This window comes from Pyrus communis, chromosome 10, assembly GCF_041283825.1.
Source record: "Pyrus communis isolate YQ-2024b chromosome 10, ASM4128382v1, whole genome shotgun sequence".
In the NCBI taxonomy this organism is placed as follows: Eukaryota; Viridiplantae; Streptophyta; class Magnoliopsida; order Rosales; family Rosaceae; genus Pyrus; species Pyrus communis.
The window spans coordinates 13,907,971-13,930,203 of record NC_142574.1 but is presented as its reverse complement, the minus strand read 5'-3'; the positions used below and the strand labels follow the sequence as shown (position 1 = coordinate 13,930,203).

Sequence of the window (22,233 nt, the reverse complement as noted above, 5' to 3'; positions counted from 1 at the left end):
TAAGTGGAATACTAAATGAATATTAAGCATTAAGAGGATTTTAACAATGCTATCCAACTACAAATGTATATACCACCAACCAAAATGTATTATCACCTTAGATGGGTTTCAAAGAAGTTAATCGCTTCTTCCATATGATTTCTGTAGAAACCCAGAGCTCATATCACCAGCAGGGAATCCCATGGCAATTATGTTCTCTGTAATATAAGTCATGTCCAAATCAAATCCGCCTTCCTGTATACAATGCAGAAACTTGAGGTTATACAAATGCTTATAAAACCATACCAAGCAAAGACGTCCTGTTTGTTTAGAAATGGTAGAGACCATAGGGAGATAAAGCAAAAGGAAACCAGTGTATGACCCTCTACTTGACTGTAAGAAGATAAATTAAATTAGACGGCAGGAGCCAAGAAATCAACACAGGAGTTCACCTGGTATCTTCGTTTGTTTTGAGAGACAACATGCCTGGCCTTAACCTGAACAGCTTTCACTGCACTCTTAGAAGAGTCAACTATCCCTTTAGTAATAGTTCCAATGAAACCCGCTTGCAGCATTGTTGGACTTTCATTTTAAACATCATCTGCAGGTCAACCTTTTGGAGACAAGCGTAATCCTAACCCACTAGTAAAGCATGAAAAACTTGATTGTTCAGCATTCCCAATCTGAGAGCTGTCCTGTGTTGGTGCTAATGGCTGAGGAAGTTTCAGATTTTTGGCCCATGATGACAAGCCAGAAGAAAATTGCTTAGCTGGGGCATCATGAGAATCTGATGCAGAGTCTGAAGCAGGAGGAGGTTGTGGTTGAGGAGCTTTAACTGGTGGTGCAGTTGAAGAATCAGCAGGTTCTGCATCCATCCTATTACCCCAGAGATCGTGATGAAGAATGGGATATTGAAAATAGTTCACAAACCCAACATACGATATACCTTCTGTAGCTTGGAATTGCAATAACTGCTTCAAATACAGACATAAGAATTATTTAAAGACAAAAAAATGAATAATCATGGGCGTTTTCCTTAAATCAATAATATATACGAAAAAAAAAAAACCAACATATGCCAATAATTCTGTGTTTCCCGTCCTCAGTTTCTAGTTATTCCTATTCTGTCCATGGTATAAAACAGAGGAGAAAAAGTTAATGTAGAATAATAAAGCTGAACTGCTTACGATTTAATGCTATCATACTGATGGTCAACTGATCGACTATCACAGTATCACTCGACAAATTGATATAACAAGCGAGACCAAAAGATAAAATAGACACAACCCTGGTTGCTCTGAAGATGTAAAATATCCTAAACGTAAAATAAATCTACGTCATAACAAATTGGGATTGCAAATAGGGAAAGAAAAAAAAAAAAAAAAAAAAAAAAAAAAAAAAAAAAAAAAAAACCATAACAAATATCAAATCTAAAAGACTTCAATCTGACAATTAAAACAGAAAGGTTTTATAAACAGGTTTTTCCCCAAATTTGAAAAACTGTTTCCATAGCTTTCCTTGCATGGCCGGTTATCAACACTGAATATTAATTGCTACATTTCCAAGAGTTCTTGCCCTCCCTAAGCCAACCACCGAAACGAAAGCCTATTTTCTTCAAATAAGAACCAATGCTCTATTTCTAGGAATAATCACTGTCTAACACTATTGCCCTTCGCAAACTAAACCAAATCGAAAAAAAATTTCAGCTTATCATCACTCACTGATAATGTTGCCAATGCAAGCACAACAATTCCAAAACCTATAGCAATTTTAGATTATTTCGAGAATTTAAACTACCAAATGATCAAATTATTTCGAATAATTCGCAAACTAAACCGAATCGAAACAAAATTTCAGCTTATCATCACTCACTGATTATGTTGCCAATGCAAGCACAGCAATTCCAAAATCTATCGCAATCTTAGATTATTTCGAGAATTTACATTACCAAATGATCAAATTATTTCAACTAAATCGGAAACTAAACCGAATCGATACAAAATTTCAGGTTATCATCACTCACTGATAATGTTGCCAATGCAAGCACACAATTCCAAAATCTATCGCAATTTTAGATAATTTCGAAAATTTAAACTACCAAATAATCAGATTATTTCGACTAATTCGCAAACTAAACCGAATCGAAACAAAATTTCAGCTTATCATCACTCACTGATAATGTTGCCAATGCTAGCACAACAATTCCGAAATCCATCGCAATTTTAGATTATTTCGAAGAATTTAAACTACCAAAGAATCAGATTATTTCGACTAATTTAAATTGAAAGACCAAAAATAGAAAATACAGAGATATAAATTGAATCGGAAAAAAAAATGAAATAAATTGAACATGCTAACTAGGAACAAGAAAACGAGAGATAATTGACTTATTAAGGAGGTTGAGATCGACGAATAGGATCCAATCTTACCGAGATGAACAGCTCCGAGAATTTAGAAGCGTCGAGTGACCTCAGAGCCTGTCTAGGGTTTAGGAGAGAGGGGAGAGACAGGAGCTTGGTCATCGGGCGAGTTAGAGCAACTCCAGCCCTACCCAATTGCCAGGAAATTGGGCAATTCAACCCTCCAAAACCCAAAAAACCATCACCCGACTCAAGGACTCGGGCAGGCCCAAGGTTTCAGGACCAAGTCATTAGGCAATTCTTGCCCGCCAGAGTTCATTTGACGTAAGACTGTCGTCAATCAAGGTTTTTTTTTTTTTTTTTTTTTTTTTGTTTTACATCAGACTTGTGCACTTCACGCGCAAGTGTCAGATGTCAGCCGATCATAAAAGGTAAGTGGGGCCCAGCTTGCAGCGCAATATGCTTGGGGCTATATGGCCCATTTTTGTCCGTTGGATTTTCAACGGTAAAATATTTGAATAGTTGGATTTCCAACAATAAAAAAAATTCATTTCTAATCCAACAGCTTGTACACGTGGCTCGACATGGACTATTGAATTTCTAATTGTTTTATAATCTATTTGTCAATATTAATCCGTCCTTTTTAGGTATAAAAATTTTCAAAAAGAAAAAAAATATATATATAGACCCACGTGCCACAATTTGGACTGTTAGATTGCAAAATAATTATGTTGAAGGGCACACATTAATTTGGTTAGAAAGTGATGTTATAAATTGAAAACTACAAAAAAATAAAAAATAAAAAAATTTAAATATTCCTACGAATTACCCAACCATACTCTTTCACTAAAATTGTAAGTTCGTATAATGATATGTGATGTGATAATATTAGTTAAAAATCCTATCTAAAATTAAACATAATATTATCTTTTTATTAATTAAAAAAAAATCTTTCTAATGCTAGTTGTACATACAATTGATGTCACAACCCGTCCCGGAATTTTAATTCCGAGGATGTGAAGTTATGAAAATGCCCTTAAACGGGACTAAGGGGCGTAAAATATGTTGTAACTTGATGATTTAGGGATTGGGTAGGATCCCACCTCCCTCAAATCTCTCCCTCATTCCCGTGCCTTGTCTCTCTCTCTCTCCTCCCTCACAAATCTCTCATTCTCTGAGAGTTCTCTCTCTCTCCTTCGAACTCACACAGACCACCCACAAACCACCCCAAAACTATGCCAACGAAGGATCTAAGACCACCATCGTACTCCTGAAGACCACACGAACACGATGGTACCAATTTCAGGTGAGTTTCACTTCGGAAAACATGGATTTCAATTTCACTGTGCGTGTGCACTGTTCATGCACACGTAAAGATTGATGTTTTTTGGGATTTTGAAGCTTGTAGGAAGCTTGGTGAGGTCCTAAGGAAGCTCGGAGTGCTTCGTTTGAAGGATTTGGACGTCGGGATCACGAACTGTAAGTCCGGCCGAATTTTCGTGATTTTTGGAAAAGTTTGATTCCGTTGTTTTTAGGCCCTAAAACTAGTCCAACGTGGTAGATTATGATTAGGGCTTCATTTTGGTATAGATTACGTGAAAAATGGACGAAAGAACAAGGAGAATGACAAGTTCAAAGTTTGGCCGGAGCTTTCGGGGCTTTTTCCGGCGAATCCACGGCCAGTTAGGGGTCAAGGTAGGTATGGATGTGTTCGTCTCATCAATACCTTCATTTTGATATATAGTACGTCGAAAATGGTTAAGAAATGAAGAAGTTATGACACTTTGAAATTTACCCAGAAATTCCGGCAAAACACTATTTCCGGCGAAACCAGTCCGGCGACGCGAGGAAGAAGATGCGCGCGTGGGCAGCGCGTGAACAGTGCGCGTGGGGGCGCGTGAGAGCTCCAAATTGAGTTCTGAAAATTGTCACGCGTTCGTGACGTCGTGTAGATCACCGTGGTATATTCATACACCCAAATTGAGCAACGTATGAGAAAGTTATGGACGAATGTTTGGTGTATGCACGTTAAATAACGTCAATTTGGTTACTTTTTGTATAGGTGAAAATTATACAGAGGAAGAATGTAACCAAGCTAGGGGAGGTTCAGGAACCTATGAGACGCCGATGTGATCAGTGAGTGGGCAGTTATTTTTCAGTATATATATATATATACGTATGCTTGACGTATTTCCCAGAAAACGTATTTTAAAAGAAATACGAATTAAATATCTTGTCATATATGCATCATATTTTAATATGTGCATTACCATAATTATGCATACTGTTGCATGGTGCTGAGGAGGCCCAGGTAAGCTACGATTGAAATACTATCATCACATGCATTAGTAGTGGCATACATTTATATATGTGTATTTGGTGTTGTGGACGCACAGGTAAGTGCCAGGTAAGTGGTATTCATGTTGTTATGCAGTAGTAGTTTGAGATGTTTAGAGAGCTCATAATCTGCACCCCCGGTGTTAGTGCTCCCGCCCAGGGCCAGGGCACAGTCCTTCACGTGATGTTCACCAGCACCACACGCTCGCCTTGGATCCAAGTAGGTGCAAGCCTTGTCGTACAGACCACATTAGGTGGTTCCGACTCGTAGGTGACCCGCGATTATTCGCACAGTCTTCACGTGATCGTAGCACTAGAGCGTATATATTACACCCAGTCCTGTCGTACAGACCACATTAGGTGGTTCCGACTCGTGTGCAGATTCAGATATTGAGTTGAGATTGGAGCTCTATCTGCAGCCGTACAGGTCACGTTAGGTGACTCCCGGCTGCCAGATTATATGTTATTGATGTGAATTACGCTTGAGCACTTACATTTGATTATGAGTTTCCGTTGTGGCATATTCTCGAGCATGAATGGCATATTTATGAGCATGAATGATATATCTTTGAGCATGACTGGCATATCTATACATACGTATATATGTTATTTTCTGGGAAACTATACTTGTTTTACAGCGAGGGGTTAGTATATGCAAAAGAGAAAAGAAGGTTTTGAATACGTTCGTTTTGCTGACCCACTCAATTTTGTTTTGCGCCCCTCCAGGTTTAAGGAAATGCAAAGGTGTGGTGACTACGAGGAAATTCAACGGTGTTCTGACAGAATGGCCAAAAAATTAGGACTCACCTTTGGGTGTTTCATCTTAGAAATTGTATCTTTAAAGCTTCCGTACTGTGTAAATGGTTACGTCACTCTCACGTGACGGCCAGCATGCCCTCCTTCGGGACGGGGTGTGTCAAGTTGGTATCAGAGCCTAAGTTTCAATCTTGGACATCTTGAGAAGTTCTAGTGAATTCTGTCAGAACTACACCGCCTCGTAGCAAACCACGTAGTTAGAGGAATTTAGTCTCCCTGATTTAGCTGTTAAGGGAAACTATTATTTTGGTGATTCAGTATATTATCTAAAAGGGATATTTTAAGATGGGTTATGAGTTGAATTTGAATCACCTTATGAAATGATGAACCTGAGGGAGCAAAGTGATGGATTAACCAATTGGAAAAGATGTTTTAGATTATGCAAGTCAAAGGAATCTTCCTTTTGACAGAAGGGTTGAGACGACTACCTGGTTTGAGTTATGAACTTGTATCCGGGTGGAAACAGGAGTATAATTCGTTGTCACCTGAGGAAACAGCCGATTGAGAATTGTTTAAGGACTTGTTTAAAGAAAAGAATTATTTCCTTTGGCATCTTATGATGGTAGAAAGCAAGAGTTTGCAAATGTGAGACAAGGAAAGCTGACGATCAATGAGTATTATAAAAAGTTCTCAGACTTGCCTTGTCCCATTCGAATATTGCCGCTATTTTGATTGAAGTGTTATATTGTTTTAGGCTGGGTGGCATAAGGCAATGGTATTTTGGGTGACCACTATCCATTGTAATTCTTACCAGGAGTATACAAGATGTTGTTGAGCCTTAAGGACTCTGAGAACATGTTCAGCGAGAGTAAAGAAGAATGATAAAAGAATGGGAATCAAAAGAGGACGATAAAGTTAATGATTCGTCATATCAAGAATATAGAAAGATTCAGAGCTTCAAAAGAAGTGAAGCTAATTCTAGTTCTTTTGGCAAAGGTTTTAATGTCATTGACCAGAAGCGAAGTGATAGATGTATTGGTAATCCCAGATCTCAGAGACAAGGTGATTTTGGTAAAGGAAATGTACCTTTGGGCTGTAGGTACAATAATGGACACCTTTGAGAATGTAGGCAAGAAAGCAGTGGACACTTTACAAGTGGATAGATGGGACATAGAACTGCAAATTATGTCCAAAACCAACAGAAGCCCTAGCAGTTTTCTTTGCCATAACTGGCGCCGATCCAGCAAGTTCCTGGATCTATTAATTATGGTCAGTTAGGCCGTGGTGTACACGAGCGAAGTATTTACACTAATAAAGGTTGTGGGAGACGACAATAAGCCCAGGGATGTGTTAACCACACATCACTGCAAGATACTCAGAATTATTTGGATTTGATTAGGAGTACGATAATTATTCTTAATGACTTAGCTAGAGTCTATTTGGTAATAATGTAGAAATTTTACGTTATTAATGTTATTGCCTAGAAAGTATTAATTAAACGCGGTTGAGACGTGTGTATGTATTTCCCAATGAGTGGCAAAATAGTAATACTACACCCTCGAGAGTTGTTGCTTACTTATCGAGACAACGATGATTTATCAGTATTGCGGGCTGCAGACCGTAATATTAATAACTTATTCGTGGATTCGTTAAGCAAGTAAACCGATAGGTTATCCTATGTTAGTATCGTACTTATTTAGAGTGCTCAGTATTAGTAGAGTATGTATTGTTGCCAGCTATTTTTGTTTCATTAGATTGTAGATTTCGATGTTATTCTAGAGCATATTATGTTATATACATGATATGATGAGTTATATATGCAGCCGAGGGCTGAGTTGATTAGAATGAAAGAGTATGAGCTATGTTTATAGCCGAATGTTGAATTGATTATATGTTATTTTCCATCGGTCTGGATGACTAGAGATTACTTTTGTTAGTATGCAAAGTGAAGTGAGGCAGACCGTTAATTATGCTGTGAGAGCAAAGAGATTATTATCAAAAGGCTGCCAAGGATACTTATCTCATGTGGTGCTAAGAGATGTCACTTTTAGTAGTGTGGAAGAAGTGGGAGTAGTCAAACATTTACCGGACGTTTTCCCTGAGAATTTACCTGGATGGCCGCCAGTTAAAGATGTAGAGTTCACTATGGATTTGTCTCCAGGTACAAACCATATATTATAGAATGTTACCTTTTGAACTAAGAGAATTGGAAATTGGTTGATAAAGGTTTTTATTCAACCTAGTACATTACGTTGGGGGAACCTCAGTTTATTGGTGAGAAAGAAAATGGACGTTAAGACTGTGCTTTGATTATAAGCAGTTGAATCGAGTAACAATTGAAAACCGTTATTCGTAACCTCACATTGATGGTTGTTTGATCAGCTTCTAGGTGGTTGTATATTTTCTAAGTTTGATTTGAGGTCTGGATATTATTAGTTGAAGATTATCGGTGAGGATGCCCTTATGATAACTTTCAGGACTTGTTAAGTTCATTTCAAGTTTTGGTGATGCCATTCGGAGTGACGAATGCATCTACTACTTTATGAATTTGATGGATGAAGTATTCCAGGAATGCCTTGATAAATTGTTATCATTTTCATGGACGATATTCTGGTACATTCTGAGCCAGAGCAGAGCATGTAAACATATTAAGTCGGTGAAGTAAAGATTGTTAGAACGTTGGTTGTATGCTAAGTTTAGCAAATGCCAATGTTGGATGAATCAAGTAGCATTTTGAGATATGTTATATCTGCTTCAGGTATTCAAGTTAATTCATAAAAGGTAGCAGAAATTGAGAATTTAGAACAATCACGAATCGTGATTGGGATTCGGAGTTATCCTAGCTTAGCAAGCTATCATGGACGGTTCGTGAAAGATTTTTCAGTCATTGCTTTGTCATTGATGAGATTGTTGAGAAAAGAGGTTATGTATGAGTGGGAAGGAAATTGTGAGCAAAGAATTCAACAACTGAAGTATTTCCTCACTCATGCACGTATTTTAGTATTCCCAGAGATTAGTGGTAATCATAAATTTTAGTGATGTTTCTTGAATGGTATTGGATGCATGTTGATGCAAATGTTAGGGTGATTACATACATTTCACGACAAAAGGAACCTCATGAAATGAATTACCCTACTGGTGATTTGGAAGTCATGATTACCATTCTTGCTGTGAAGTTATGAAGACATTATATTTGGTAAGAATGCAAGATTTTTACGAATCCAAAAAGTCTCCAATATCCATTACTTGGAAGGATTTTGATATGAGACAGCGAAGATGGATTGAATTGTTTAATGAACATAATTGTACGACCAGGGTGATCGTAAAATTGTTCTAGCTGATGCACTTGGTGAAAAGACTGTGGTAGGAGTTGATGTCTGGCACGCTTGCCAAGATTATCTTCTTGTGGATTGGAAATCAACTGAAGTAAAGTTGAGAATGGAAGTTTGAGAAGAAGTTGTAATTGCTAATTTTCAAGTTAAGTCTTTTTAGTAAGGTCGTACTCAAGACTCAAATGGTTAACAAAGAAAATTAAGAATTAACCAAGGTAAAGAAAGAAGGGAAAAAGAAAGATTGCTGAATTTGAGAATAGGATGGTTATGATTGAACTTGAAGTGATAATTGATCAATGTACCAAGTTAGTACATTTACTCCAGTGTTGAGTAACAACCACAGTGCAACAGTACTTATATGTTTTATGGAGAAGAGATTTGGGTTACGGAATTGCTGAGTTTCTTAAGTATGTTAGTTGCGCAGTTTCCGAAGTAACGCCATAAGGACCATGAAATGTGTCGATTTTTGTTGATTTGTGGAAGAAATGCTTCTGGATAGAGAAGATTCGATCACGAAAGAGTTTTGGTAGGCCCTGAAACTATGGATGAGTCTTCTCAAAGTATTCAGGTAATTAAGTTTAACCAGAGAGTAGCCAGGAATGGCAAAAGAGATTAATAGTTGAACATGTCACTAATCGAGTGTTTAACGTAGATGATCTTATAATTTTGAAGTTTTCACTTTAGAAAAGTATGATACGGCTTGGAAAGGAAAGCAAATTAAGTCCTAAGTATCTCGGACTTTATGTGATCATCGAAGAGTAGGTGAAGTTGCTTGATTTACTTCCAGAGTTTGTAAGAGCATGATGTGTTTCATGATTCAACATTTTTAGAAATTTCTTCACGAAAAGAAATAGTGAGATTTGGAAAGGAGACAAAATAAGACTTAAACACATCAGACCGTTTTTGACCACTAAAGGAATCGATGAAGTTGCATACAAGTGGTGATGTTTTCAAAATTGGCTAAGGTGCATAATGTATTATATTTCGATGCGTTGTCACTAGGTGGCAGATTCGTCACATGGAGTTCTGGTGCAACTATTGAGAATTAATCTGGATTAAACTGGTTGAGGAACCAAGGACGATTTTGGATTGGAAAAAGAATGTATTGAGAATTAAGACAGTGTAATTGGTAAAGAATTTGTGAAGAAAGCATTCAGTGGAAGAAATTACGTGGGAGAAAGAGAATCGGATGAGAGAGATTTATCCGAAGCTATTGTATGAGTTTAGATGATTAAGTTGGTTGTTGGAATTTCGGGGACGAAATTCTATAAGGAGGGAAGGTTGTCACAACCCGTCCCGGAATTTTAATTCCGAGGATGTGAAGTTATGAAAATGCCCTTAAACGGGACTAAGGGGCGTAAAATATGTTGTAACTTGATGATTTAGGGATTGGGTAGGATCCCACCTCCCTCAAATCTCTCCCTCATTCCCGTGCCTTGTCTCTCTCTCTCTCCTCCCTCACAAATCTCTCATTCTCTGAGAGTTCTCTCTCTCTCCTTCGAACTCACACAGACCACCCACAAACCACCCCAAAACTATGCCAACGAAGGATCTAAGACCACCATCGTACTCCTGAAGACCACACGAACACGATGGTACCAATTTCAGGTGAGTTTCACTTCGGAAAACATGGATTTCAATTTCACTGTGCGTGTGCACTGTTCATGCACACGTAAAGATTGATGTTTTTTGGGATTTTGAAGCTTGTAGGAAGCTTGGTGAGGTCCTAAGGAAGCTCGGAGTGCTTCGTTTGAAGGATTTGGACGTCGGGATCACGAACTGTAAGTCCGGCCGAATTTTCGTGATTTTTGGAAAAGTTTGATTCCGTTGTTTTTAGGCCCTAAAACTAGTCCAACGTGGTAGATTATGATTAGGGCTTCATTTTGGTATAGATTACGTGAAAAATGGACGAAAGAACAAGGAGAATGACAAGTTCAAAGTTTGGCCGGAGCTTTCGGGGCTTTTTCCGGCGAATCCACGGCCAGTTAGGGGTCAAGGTAGGTATGGATGTGTTCGTCTCATCAATACCTTCATTTTGATATATAGTACGTCGAAAATGGTTAAGAAATGAAGAAGTTATGACACTTTGAAATTTACCCAGAAATTCCGGCAAAACACTATTTCCGGCGAAACCAGTCCGGCGACGCGAGGAAGAAGATGCGCGCGTGGGCAGCGCGTGAACAGTGCGCGTGGGGGCGCGTGAGAGCTCCAAATTGAGTTCTGAAAATTGTCACGCGTTCGTGACGTCGTGTAGATCACCGTGGTATATTCATACACCCAAATTGAGCAACGTATGAGAAAGTTATGGACGAATGTTTGGTGTATGCACGTTAAATAACGTCAATTTGGTTACTTTTTGTATAGGTGAAAATTATACAGAGGAAGAATGTAACCAAGCTAGGGGAGGTTCAGGAACCTATGAGACGCCGATGTGATCAGTGAGTGGGCAGTTATTTTTCAGTATATATATATATATACGTATGCTTGACGTATTTCCCAGAAAACGTATTTTAAAAGAAATACGAATTAAATATCTTGTCATATATGCATCATATTTTAATATGTGCATTACCATAATTATGCATACTGTTGCATGGTGCTGAGGAGGCCCAGGTAAGCTACGATTGAAATACTATCATCACATGCATTAGTAGTGGCATACATTTATATATGTGTATTTGGTGTTGTGGACGCACAGGTAAGTGCCAGGTAAGTGGTATTCATGTTGTTATGCAGTAGTAGTTTGAGATGTTTAGAGAGCTCATAATCTGCACCCCCGGTGTTAGTGCTCCCGCCCAGGGCCAGGGCACAGTCCTTCACGTGATGTTCACCAGCACCACACGCTCGCCTTGGATCCAAGTAGGTGCAAGCCTTGTCGTACAGACCACATTAGGTGGTTCCGACTCGTAGGTGACCCGCGATTATTCGCACAGTCTTCACGTGATCGTAGCACTAGAGCGTATATATTACACCCAGTCCTGTCGTACAGACCACATTAGGTGGTTCCGACTCGTGTGCAGATTCAGATATTGAGTTGAGATTGGAGCTCTATCTGCAGCCGTACAGGTCACGTTAGGTGACTCCCGGCTGCCAGATTATATGTTATTGATGTGAATTACGCTTGAGCACTTACATTTGATTATGAGTTTCCGTTGTGGCATATTCTCGAGCATGAATGGCATATTTATGAGCATGAATGATATATCTTTGAGCATGACTGGCATATCTATACATACGTATATATGTTATTTTCTGGGAAACTATACTTGTTTTACAGCGAGGGGTTAGTATATGCAAAAGAGAAAAGAAGGTTTTGAATACGTTCGTTTTGCTGACCCACTCAATTTTGTTTTGCGCCCCTCCAGGTTTAAGGAAATGCAAAGGTGTGGTGACTACGAGGAAATTCAACGGTGTTCTGACAGAATGGCCAAAAAATTAGGACTCACCTTTGGGTGTTTCATCTTAGAAATTGTATCTTTAAAGCTTCCGTACTGTGTAAATGGTTACGTCACTCTCACGTGACGGCCAGCATGCCCTCCTTCGGGACGGGGTGTGTCAATTGATTTATGGGATGAAGATGCATTCGGACAATTATTATTGCCTTTGTGAATAATAATTGTCCGAGTACATCACCCTGTTGTTCGGGCAACTAGCAGCCACTATTCATTAAGGACTTGTCGAATGTGTTTTTAAAATGACTGAAAGCGTTTTTAAAGAAAATATTTTTGGGTTCCAAGAAGCACTTTAAGTGCTTTTCCAGAATTTACTTGCATTTTTACTAAGAATTAGTTCCAAAAACATTTTCATCAAAGGCGTTTTCAGTCATTTTAAAAGTACATTCAAACGAGCTCTAAACCAATTATAATAATTGCTTATTCATTTGGGCTATCATTTTTCACGTGCTTGGATTTTGGTCAACGCGATTGACGGTGGTGATATGGGTTTACCGTTTGAACAGGATGAAGATCTTCGGTTTGATTGTCATCTCGTGGGAATTAGAGTCAGGATGTTGGGCATGTCATGGAAGTTGAGTAGCGGCTTAAAACGGTAAGGTTCGTAATGCTCGTAGCATTCTTTTCATTGTTTTTTTTTTGGGCAAAGGGGTTTTTCATCGTTTTCCTTTTAATTAGTAACATTAGAGGGTTGGGTTTGGTATTCAATTTGAATATATTAATGGGTTTGAATACAATAAATTGGATCTAAAATTGTCATTCTCATTGCCTTAAAAAGTTCTCATTTTCATTATGTGTCTGTAGTATGCCATTGGATCAGTCGGTCATTGCGACTTATACTCACCCACATTTTCTTAATTAATGTCATAAATCACTTGAAATTCTAATAAAAATTTGTTGTGAAGCAAATAACTTAAACGAGTAGGAGGTGTTACCTACAAAAGCAATTTTAAACGAAGCTAATGACTCGTTTGCTAACTCGTACTTAGAATTAGAGGAATTTTGAATTGAAGAGGAAATAAATAAAGTCATGGTGAGATTAATTGAGGCAATACCACATTTGCCAGTATTGGCGCTAGCCACATTCCGTTCCAACCTGATGTAACCAGCCTCGCCCCAGCTGGGACCCCATGAGTTCCTCACGATCCAGTAGTCTACACCATTTTCGGTACCATAACCAACAGCAACCACACCGTGATCTAGATCTGTTCCACAACGTACAGTGAAGACACCCCGAATGGACAGAAAATTTCAATGTTGTCAGACTATAAATTGGGGCGAACATTGTTCCAAAATCAAATGATTAATATTCATAGCTAAACAACGTAGCATACCAAACTGTCCACAAAGAGAACTCTACCGGTTTTCCAAGACACCGACTTTCCAAGACATGTACACATTCATATTATGTTGTAGAAAATCTAAAGTAAGATAGAAGGAAAGGATTACCGATTGGTAAAGCTGGAATTCCCTGCCACCAGCTTCAATGGCAGCACTAACTGGTTGATGTGCCACAGCCTTCTTCAATGATTTCTCATCATTTTCTGGAACATCTTCATACCCATCAATGGACACAGCCCGGGCATTTTTTCTACAAAATAGAAAAAGAAACATTCACACAATGATGAAACATGTCGTACACAAACGAAAGCCAAAAAAGGTTGAACCTGGATGCATACCCTGTTAGGATCACACAAACCATCTCGAGCATGGTAAGGGTAATCTGCTTCAGCATCAATGCGGCCATTGTTGATGATGAATTGGAAGGCATAGTCCATAAGACCTCCATTGCATCCCTGGTTGTATGATCTGTCACAATCCACTAGTTCTTGCTCAGACAAAGAGATGAGCTCACCAGTCACAATCTTGTTTATTCCTTCCACTGTGCCGACTGTTGAGAACGCCCAGCAACTCCCTTCAATGCAAAACACATAAAAATTATTAGTAAGAAACTAAATGCAGCAGCAGATGAGCACAACAATACATCGGATCCCGAATTCTACGATAATATGCATGCAGACATGAAAAAAATCTCATCATGCTAATATAAGTTCACACATTTCTATCTACAGATTAAACAAGAAGCTAAAGCAAACATCACAACGAAAAATTAACCGATCATGTTAACTTTCCGATAATATAATCTCAATGCAGACATGAATACTTCCATAACTATTGATTTTTCTGATTTTAATTGTAATGTATTTCATATTTTGAAAGCCTTATGGGAAGGCATATTTATACATAATACAAAGAAAGTTGAAAGCTTTACACCCTACACACTTGTAATCTGACAGCACACATGCACTTGCACTTTCCTTGCTGTGATGTTCTTGCTGTGCTGTCTGAGCACGTTCTGTCTGTGATGACCTTGCTGTGATGTTCTTGCTGTGCTGTCTGAGCACGTTCTGTCTGTGCACGCTGTGCACGTTCTGTCTGTGCACGTTCTTCCAATACTCCCCCTCAAGCTGGATCCAGTAGGTTGATGGATCCAAGCTTGGAGAGGAGTCTTTGAAATTGATGAGAAGCCAGAGGTTTGGTGAATATATCAGCCAGCTGATCGAGGCTTTTTACATAATGTGTCTGAATCACCTGCGACTGTACTTGTTCACGGACATAATGACAGTCGACTTCAATATGCTTCGTCCTTTCGTGAAAGACAGGGTTTGATGCTATGTGCATGGCAGCCTGGTTGTCACAAAATAAGGTCATTGGTTGAGCTGTGAACACACCTAAGTCACATAAAAGTCCTTTTAGCCATATTAGCTCACACGCGGTTGAGGCCATTGCACGATATTCAGCTTCGGCACTTGATCTTGCGATGACAGTTTGTTTCTTGCTCTTCCACGTGACCAGGTTTCCACCAACAAAGGTACAATAACCAGTGGTGGACTTGCGATCGATTGCGTTTCCTGCCCAATCAGCATCACAGTACCCCATGATTTGAGTGTTGTCATTCTTTGCCATGAGGATGCCACGACCAACAGACCCTTTTAAGTAACGTAAGATTCTTTTGACAAGATTCAGATGCTCGATGGTGGGAGAGTGCATGAACTGACTGGCAATACTTACTGAATGTGAGATGTCTGGTCTGGTGATCGTTAGGTAGATCAGCTTGCCGACAAGCCTCTGATATAAGCTGATATCCGAGAGTGGCGTGCCTCCCAAGTCAAGCTTGAGCTTGCTATCAAGAGGGGTAAGTGCAGGCTTGGCATCACTCATATTGGCATCTTTAAGTAGGTCCATGACGTACTTTCGTTGATTAAGAAATAGTCCCTTGTAAGAAGATGCCATTTCGATTCCAAGAAAATACTTCAACACCCCAAGATCTTTAATCGCAAATTGTTGTTGAAGTGACTGTTTGAGTGTGGTGATTTCAGCAGCATTATCACCTGTAATTATTAAGTCATCCACATATATCAACACAACTAATTTGCTTGCAGCTCTTGTGCGAACAAATAATGATGAATCTGCATTACTCCTTTTGAAACCAATGCTATGAAGAACGGTACTTAGTTTTGCATACCAAGCACGTGGTGATTGCTTCAGTCCATAAATTGACTTATGTAACTTACACACCAAATTAGGCTCTTGGCTTTGAGGGTGTCCTGGTGGCAATCTCATATAGACTTCTTCTTCAAGATCACCATGTAGAAAGGCGTTCTTCACGTCCATTTGATACATAGACCAACCTTTATTGACGGCAACAGACAATAGAACCCTTACTGAGTTCATTTTTGCAACAGGAGCAAATGTTTCCTTGTAATCCACCTCAAATGTTTGAGTGAATCCTTGAGCCACCAGCCTGGCTTTATGCCTCTCAATCGAACCATCAGAATTAAACTTGATCTTATAGATCCACTTACAGCCCACTGCCTTTTTTCCTTGTGGAAGTTTGGTGATGCTCCAGGTTTTGTGTTGGTCTAGTGCTTTAAGTTCTTCTCTCATTGCTTCTTTCCACACAACTTGATTATTAGCCTCATAAAAGTTTTGAGGCTCACTGTGACTTGAAATGTTGTTAAGAAAGGCAGCATGAGATGGAGTTACCTTTTGATACGACACGCAATTTGAAATTGGATGCCTCGGTTTATATGTGACAAAATCTTGAAACCTTGTGGGAGGTTGTCTATCACGCTGAGGATTGCGTCGAGGTACTAGGAGGTTTGTCTCATCCTCATTCAAATTGTCATCCACTCCTTGAGGATTTTCTATGTTGCCGTTGTCATCATTATGCACCGAGTCATCATCATGCACAGAATTATCAGGATGAGTACCTTCATTATTGACTTCAATGGGAGGTGTAGAAGTACAGATTCTTGGTAGAGGAATTAGGTCTAAGATGCACTCCCCCTGACTTGTGGCTTCATGTGATTTGCTGAAAAAAGGGTTAGCTTCATGGAATTGTACATCTTTAGATACAATTATTTTTCTTAGTTGAGGATCATAGCACTTATATCCTTTTTGTGTTGATGAATAACCAAGAAAAATACATTTGAGAGCTCTAGGGTCCAACTTATCTCGATGGTGTGACTGTATATGAACAAAACAGACACAGCCAAAGACTCTAAGATGTGAAAGGTCGATTTTTCTTCCTTTCATGACTTCAAGTGGAGATTTAAAACCCAAGACTCGGCTAGGAAGTCTATTGATGATGTACACAGCCGCCATGACTCCTTGTGACCAAAATCTCTTTGGTACGTTCATTTGTAACATTAATGCTCTTGTTTTTTCTAGAATGTCACGATTTTTCCTTTCAGCTACACCATTTTGTTGAGGTGTGCCGACACAACTTGTTTGATGCATGATACCATGTTTGCTCAAATATAATGACATGATATGGGACATATATTCGGTGCCATTGTCAGATCTTAAGGTTTGAATTTGAGAGGAAAAATGGTTCTTAACAAGATTGTGAAAATCCTTAAAAACTTCAATCACTTCACTCTTAGACTTTAAAAGGTACAACCATGTGGCTCTAGAGAAATCATCAACAAAAGTTACATAATACTTATAACCATCAAAAGATTCAAACGTTGGTCCCCATACATCTGAGTGAACTAGTTCGAAAACTTTACTAGTCCTAGATAAGGATGAGGTAAAAGACAATCTGGTGGCTTTAGACAAATGACATGTTTCACACGAAATTAAATCATTACCTAAGTTTGGAAACAAGGAAGACAAAACAGGTTGGGAAGGATGAGCTAAACGTTGATGCCATAATTGACTATCTTGGGATGGACTGGACTTGGCTTGAAATCCTCTGGGACTGTTTTTTGATATGTAATAGAGGCCATCAAGGTAAAACCCTTCACCAATCGTCTTCTTGGTGAGGCAATCCTGAAAAATGACATTGTGAGGAGAGAAAATGGCCAAACAATTTAAGGTATTGGTGATTTTTCCCACAGATAGAAGTTGAAATGGAAAAGAAGGAACAAATAAGGCTACTGACTCAATTTTGTCCGATATTAAGTTGACATTTCCCTTCCCTAAAACCTTAGAACTCTCACCATTGGCAGTTGAGACTTGAGACGGTTTTGAAAATTTTTCAAACTTGTGAAACTTAGAAACATGGTTGGTCATATGATCTGTGGCACCCGAATCAACAATCCACAAATCATGCATCATATTTACATTAAGAGCAGTTTTAAAAGCAGTCATGATACCTTGCATGTCATCTTGGGCCATGTGTTGCGTTTCTGTCAGAAATCCAGCAAACTTGCCTAGCAAAGTTTTTGAACTTCCATCTTCAAAGCCAACCGTTTGGTCACTCTTAATCCTTTCTTTCTTGCTTTGAAGATACACTGCAAACTCATTTATAAGTGCAGCTGGATTTGCAGTGAAGCTCTTGAGTGCATCAGACCTATGAGAGGTTGAGGTAGTTGCATTGTTGGCTCTATGTGGTGCACGGTTCAGTCTTTGTGAGCCCTTGTTATCCTTCATGAACTCTGGCTTTAATTCTGGATGTAAAATCCAGCATGTCTCCTTAACGTGACCAGTATAGTTGCAGTGTTGGCACTTTAAGTGTGGATTCTTCACTTTGTATTTTTTTTCGTTGGCTAGATAAGCCCTTGCTTCAGTTACACTGGTTTTTGTGCCAGTGTTCATGACTTTCCTTCGTACTTCTTCACGTTGGATTGTTGCACATACGCTGGTGAAGGAAGGTAGTTCGGGGTTCATGAGTATGTGGCTTCGTAGGCCTTCGTATCCTGGATCGAGACTTGACAAGAGTTGAAATATCTTGTTTTCTTCTGCCCTTTTCAGTAGTAAAGACGCCTCAGTTGTGTGAGGCCGATACATTTCCAGCTCATTCCACATGCTCTTCATGCTGCCTAGAAGTTGAACAAAGGGCTTTCCTTCTTGTTGTATGTTGGAAATGTTCTTCTTCAATTGAAACACACGTGCAGCATTGTTCTGGCTGCCATACATTTCTTTGACTGTCTGCCATAGTTTGAATGATGATTCAGAATAACTGAATATTTCAGCTAGTTTACGTTCCATGGAATTTAGGAGCCATAACATAACTAGCTGATCTTTGCAAAGCCAGATTTCATAAGTTGGTGAAGAAACATCAGGAACTTCGATGCTTCCATTTATGAACCCTAGCTTGGACCTTCCACCTAGGGCAAGACTCACTGCTCTTGACCAAGGTAAGTAATTAAACTCATTTAACAAGACCGAGCTTAATCTTTGATTTGGATTGACATCCACCTCAGACACGGTTGAGGAGGAAGGTATCTGGGAATCTCCAAACGAATAAGAATTCTCTTCCGCCATATACAGAAAATATATTTATATCAGCTTAATTCCCACGCGTGCTCGATGAACTGCCCGAATCAAATCTTCTCGAGCTTCTCGGCTGGCGTTCTCCTCCCTCCCGAGGGTCTTGAAATCGAACAAGCACGCGTGCTTCTCGGGGTACCTGTGAACCCCGCAGAACGTGGTCCCGCACCTGCACTTGAACCCAGTCAACCCGACCCGTTTCCTGCACACGGTGAACCGGTTCGGCTGCGACACCACCACGGAGTTAGTTTGTATCTGGCAGTTGCAGAATGCCCATGTACGCCGAGGCTTTGAGCAGCGTCTCGAGTTCTAGCTCCTTTGCGCCGTCGACGGTCACCAAGGTCCCGCCTTTGCTCTGTTCCTGCTCTTGCTGCCGTTTGCTTTCGTTACCCTTTTTCGGATTCTGCTCTGTCTGATGTTCTTCGGAATCGGAGGCTGTCGTGTCGGAGCTTGGTGACAGAGGAACTAAAACAATACTATACCAAGGTAAAGGATATAGCAGATATAATGCTCAACCATATTCGAAAGGTTGAAGAAGAAGAAGATAGAGCTTCAAGTGACGGAGAGGTTCAGAGACAGAGTGGTTGACGAAGGATACAACCCGAGCTACGGAGCCAGGCCTCTAAGGATACTACCCGAGCGAACGACATGGATAAGATGATGCAGAAGCAGGTTATTTTTCCTGCTCTGATACCATATTGATTTTTCTGATTTTAATTGTAATGTATTTCATATTTTGAAAGCCTTATGGGAAGGCATATTTATACATAATACAAAGAAAGCTGAAAGCTTTACACCCTACACACTTGTAATCTGACAGCACACATGCACTTGCACTTTCCTTGCTGTGATGTTCTTGCTGTGCTGTCTGAGCACGTTCTGTCTGTGATGACCTTGCTGTGATGTTCTTGCTGTGCTGTCTGAGCACGTTCTGTCTGTGCACGCTGTGCACGTTCTGTCTGTGCACGTTCTTCCAATAATAACAACGACAAATCAGAAGAAAAATAAATAAGTTAAGGATCTTTGGCCAAAGATATTTTCCGGGAAAACAGCATCACTTTTCTCTCCAAACAAACCGACCCATAACGATGTTTCACTACATTCCAGGGTCAAATTCTGTTCAACCGGACAATAATACGACCCCATAAACATCCTTAACAACAAAACGCATACGCACAAAATAAAAACCACAAAAACGAAAACCAAAATCTCACCGCATTGGCCTTGATCCTTCACCGCAGCAACAGCGCCCTTAGCTCTCCAATCGACGGACTCCGGCAACTCGTCGCCAGCCCGGAAAGTGTACCGGTCGCTCTTCCTCGACTCAGAAAGCCTGGAACCCCGGTCCACCTTGGCGCCCAAGTAAACAGACCGTTACTCCTCGTTGGTCAGATCGGCGAACCAGTTTAGACCCACCTTGTAAGTCCGGCTCTGTATGTTGTGCTCGTCGATGAACCTCAGATTATCCTTAAAGATCTCGAATCTCCGCTCCTTCTCGCCCAAAGCGTTGTAATTTTTGCCATGCTTGATGAGCCAGGACTCGTAGATGGCTTTTGCCTCCGTCTCGGTCGCGGTCAAGCCGTGCTTGTCATTGAAGTCGATGATGGACAGGTCCATGGCGGCCGCGAGGGGGAGGAGGACAAGGAGGGCCATGCCGGCCAATGAAGCCGTGGCCCCAGAAGATCTTGAGGATTGTCGTTTCATTGTTTGACGAAGGTTTGAGAGAGAATGGGATGGGTTGAATTGGGGTTGGTGGGTATAAGAGGACAAACAGGGGAGATAGGGAGGAGGATTTTGAAAGGCTGGATGATGACAGAAGTCTGAACAGAATGAAAGGTTCAGAATACCGAAGTTGCGTTGAAGGAGGATAATTCTCTACCTTGGTGTTCTTATTCATTTTCATCCCTTCCTCTAAAACATTACTTTTTATCTCTTCACTCTAAAACATTACTTTTTATCTTATTATCTTTATAAAAAAATCAATATAAAATATTGATGTGCCTTAACCGTGATCGTTCAGATAGGAGGGGATAGAATGACAAAGAGATTAAGAGGGTAAAAAATCCTACTCATGTGTTAAATTGGGAATGAGAGAGTCATGTTGTGCCGTGTCGCGCTTTGGTTGGGTTGGAGACTTGGTGGTGACCACCCCCTATAAATTTTGGTTTTTTTCTTAAGAAAAGTGAAAATTAATTGATATTTAACTTGTTTCGAACTAAAAATTTTTCAATATAAAGTAAAAAAAATACTACTAAACGTTACAATTATCTACTAGGTTAGTATACTTTCTGGAAATTTATGTTTTTCCGCTCGTTTGGATTTTTTCTCTAGAAAAGCACTTGTTAATAAACGTTGTTACTAAAAGTTTGTTCTAAATGTTGAAAATTTTATTAAAAATTCAAATACTTTCATAAAAATTATGTCAAATGTGTTTCTAGAAAACGCTTTCATGAGTCAAAAGTACTTATAACTCTATCTTCCAAACACAATCATATGTGATTTTTACTATCGAAAGTGTTTTTAGCCCTTGCACAATGATCTCAACACATGCACTGCTCAGGCGCCTAAGCGATCTTGATTCTTGGATCGTATTTGACCATTAGTGGTGTCACATTCTGATCCCGAGATTCATCCAATATCAACACGTGACATCGCCACGTACATGTTCATCTATCATGTCTCACCTCTGAGATATGAACAAAACATAACTTAAGGTCCAATAGTGTAGTAACTTTTTGTTTACTTAATGGCTGCAACTAAACTTTGTGTTAGATTGCCTACGTACATTCAAACGGAATTAAGCCAATTGAAGTTCTCCATTCAATAGACTCTGACATTTATCATAGTAATATGTAGTAGAAAAATATAGAATTCTAGAATCACTCAATGGAACTCAACGAGCATGATTTGTTGGATTCAAACTACTTAAAGCAACCAATTCACGACCAGGATTGTCATTTATCATTCATATAAACCACAATGTTTCCTAACATAGATTCACAATAACAACAAATAACCGATTCAATGTATCAAAGATGCATAATTTATGTGACCACCCGTCCCTAATTTTATGTTTTATAAATTTTAAAAGTATGAATTGTCGAAAATGCCCTAGAGAAGGATTTTGACTTCCGTTGGGCATTGTTTAGAGAGATGTATGAGTCATTCTTTTGGAGTATTTGCATAGTAATTATTGCCACGAACGCATAGGCAAAAGCTGTTTGCGAGTCCGGGTTA

At 39.5% G+C, this 22,233-nt stretch overlaps 2 long non-coding RNA genes and 2 pseudogenes across 4 annotated transcripts; 2 read left to right on the top strand and 2 right to left on the bottom strand.

The window, feature by feature from the left end:
- Positions 1–92: 92 nt before the first annotated feature.
- LOC148693546 (phosphatidylinositol 3,4,5-trisphosphate 3-phosphatase and protein-tyrosine-phosphatase PTEN2A pseudogene) lies at positions 93–2,679 on the bottom strand (annotated as a pseudogene). Its single transcript, XR_015952440.1, has 3 exons — positions 2,409–2,679; positions 432–953; positions 93–234 (listed from the first exon to the last, which is right to left on the bottom strand). The product of XR_015952440.1 is annotated as a phosphatidylinositol 3,4,5-trisphosphate 3-phosphatase and protein-tyrosine-phosphatase PTEN2A pseudogene (transcript).
- A 739-nt stretch (positions 2,680–3,418) lies between these two features.
- LOC148693545 (uncharacterized) lies at positions 3,419–5,697 on the top strand. The gene is made up of 4 exons (XR_015952709.1): positions 3,419–3,818; positions 3,930–4,300; positions 4,402–4,475; positions 5,403–5,697. It is a non-coding gene; the product is annotated as an uncharacterized LOC148693545 (long non-coding RNA).
- Positions 5,698–10,145: 4,448 nt separating this feature from the next.
- Positions 10,146–12,318, top strand: LOC148693544 (uncharacterized). The gene is made up of 4 exons (XR_015952765.1): positions 10,146–10,545; positions 10,657–11,027; positions 11,129–11,202; positions 12,130–12,318. It is a non-coding gene; the product is annotated as an uncharacterized LOC148693544 (long non-coding RNA).
- Positions 12,319–13,080: 762 nt separating this feature from the next.
- LOC137728160 (cysteine proteinase COT44-like) lies at positions 13,081–20,840 on the bottom strand (annotated as a pseudogene). Its single transcript, XR_015952439.1, has 4 exons — positions 20,211–20,840; positions 13,900–14,131; positions 13,667–13,810; positions 13,081–13,450 (listed from the first exon to the last, which is right to left on the bottom strand). The product of XR_015952439.1 is annotated as a cysteine proteinase COT44-like (transcript).
- Between the last annotated feature and the right edge of the window lie 1,393 nt (positions 20,841–22,233).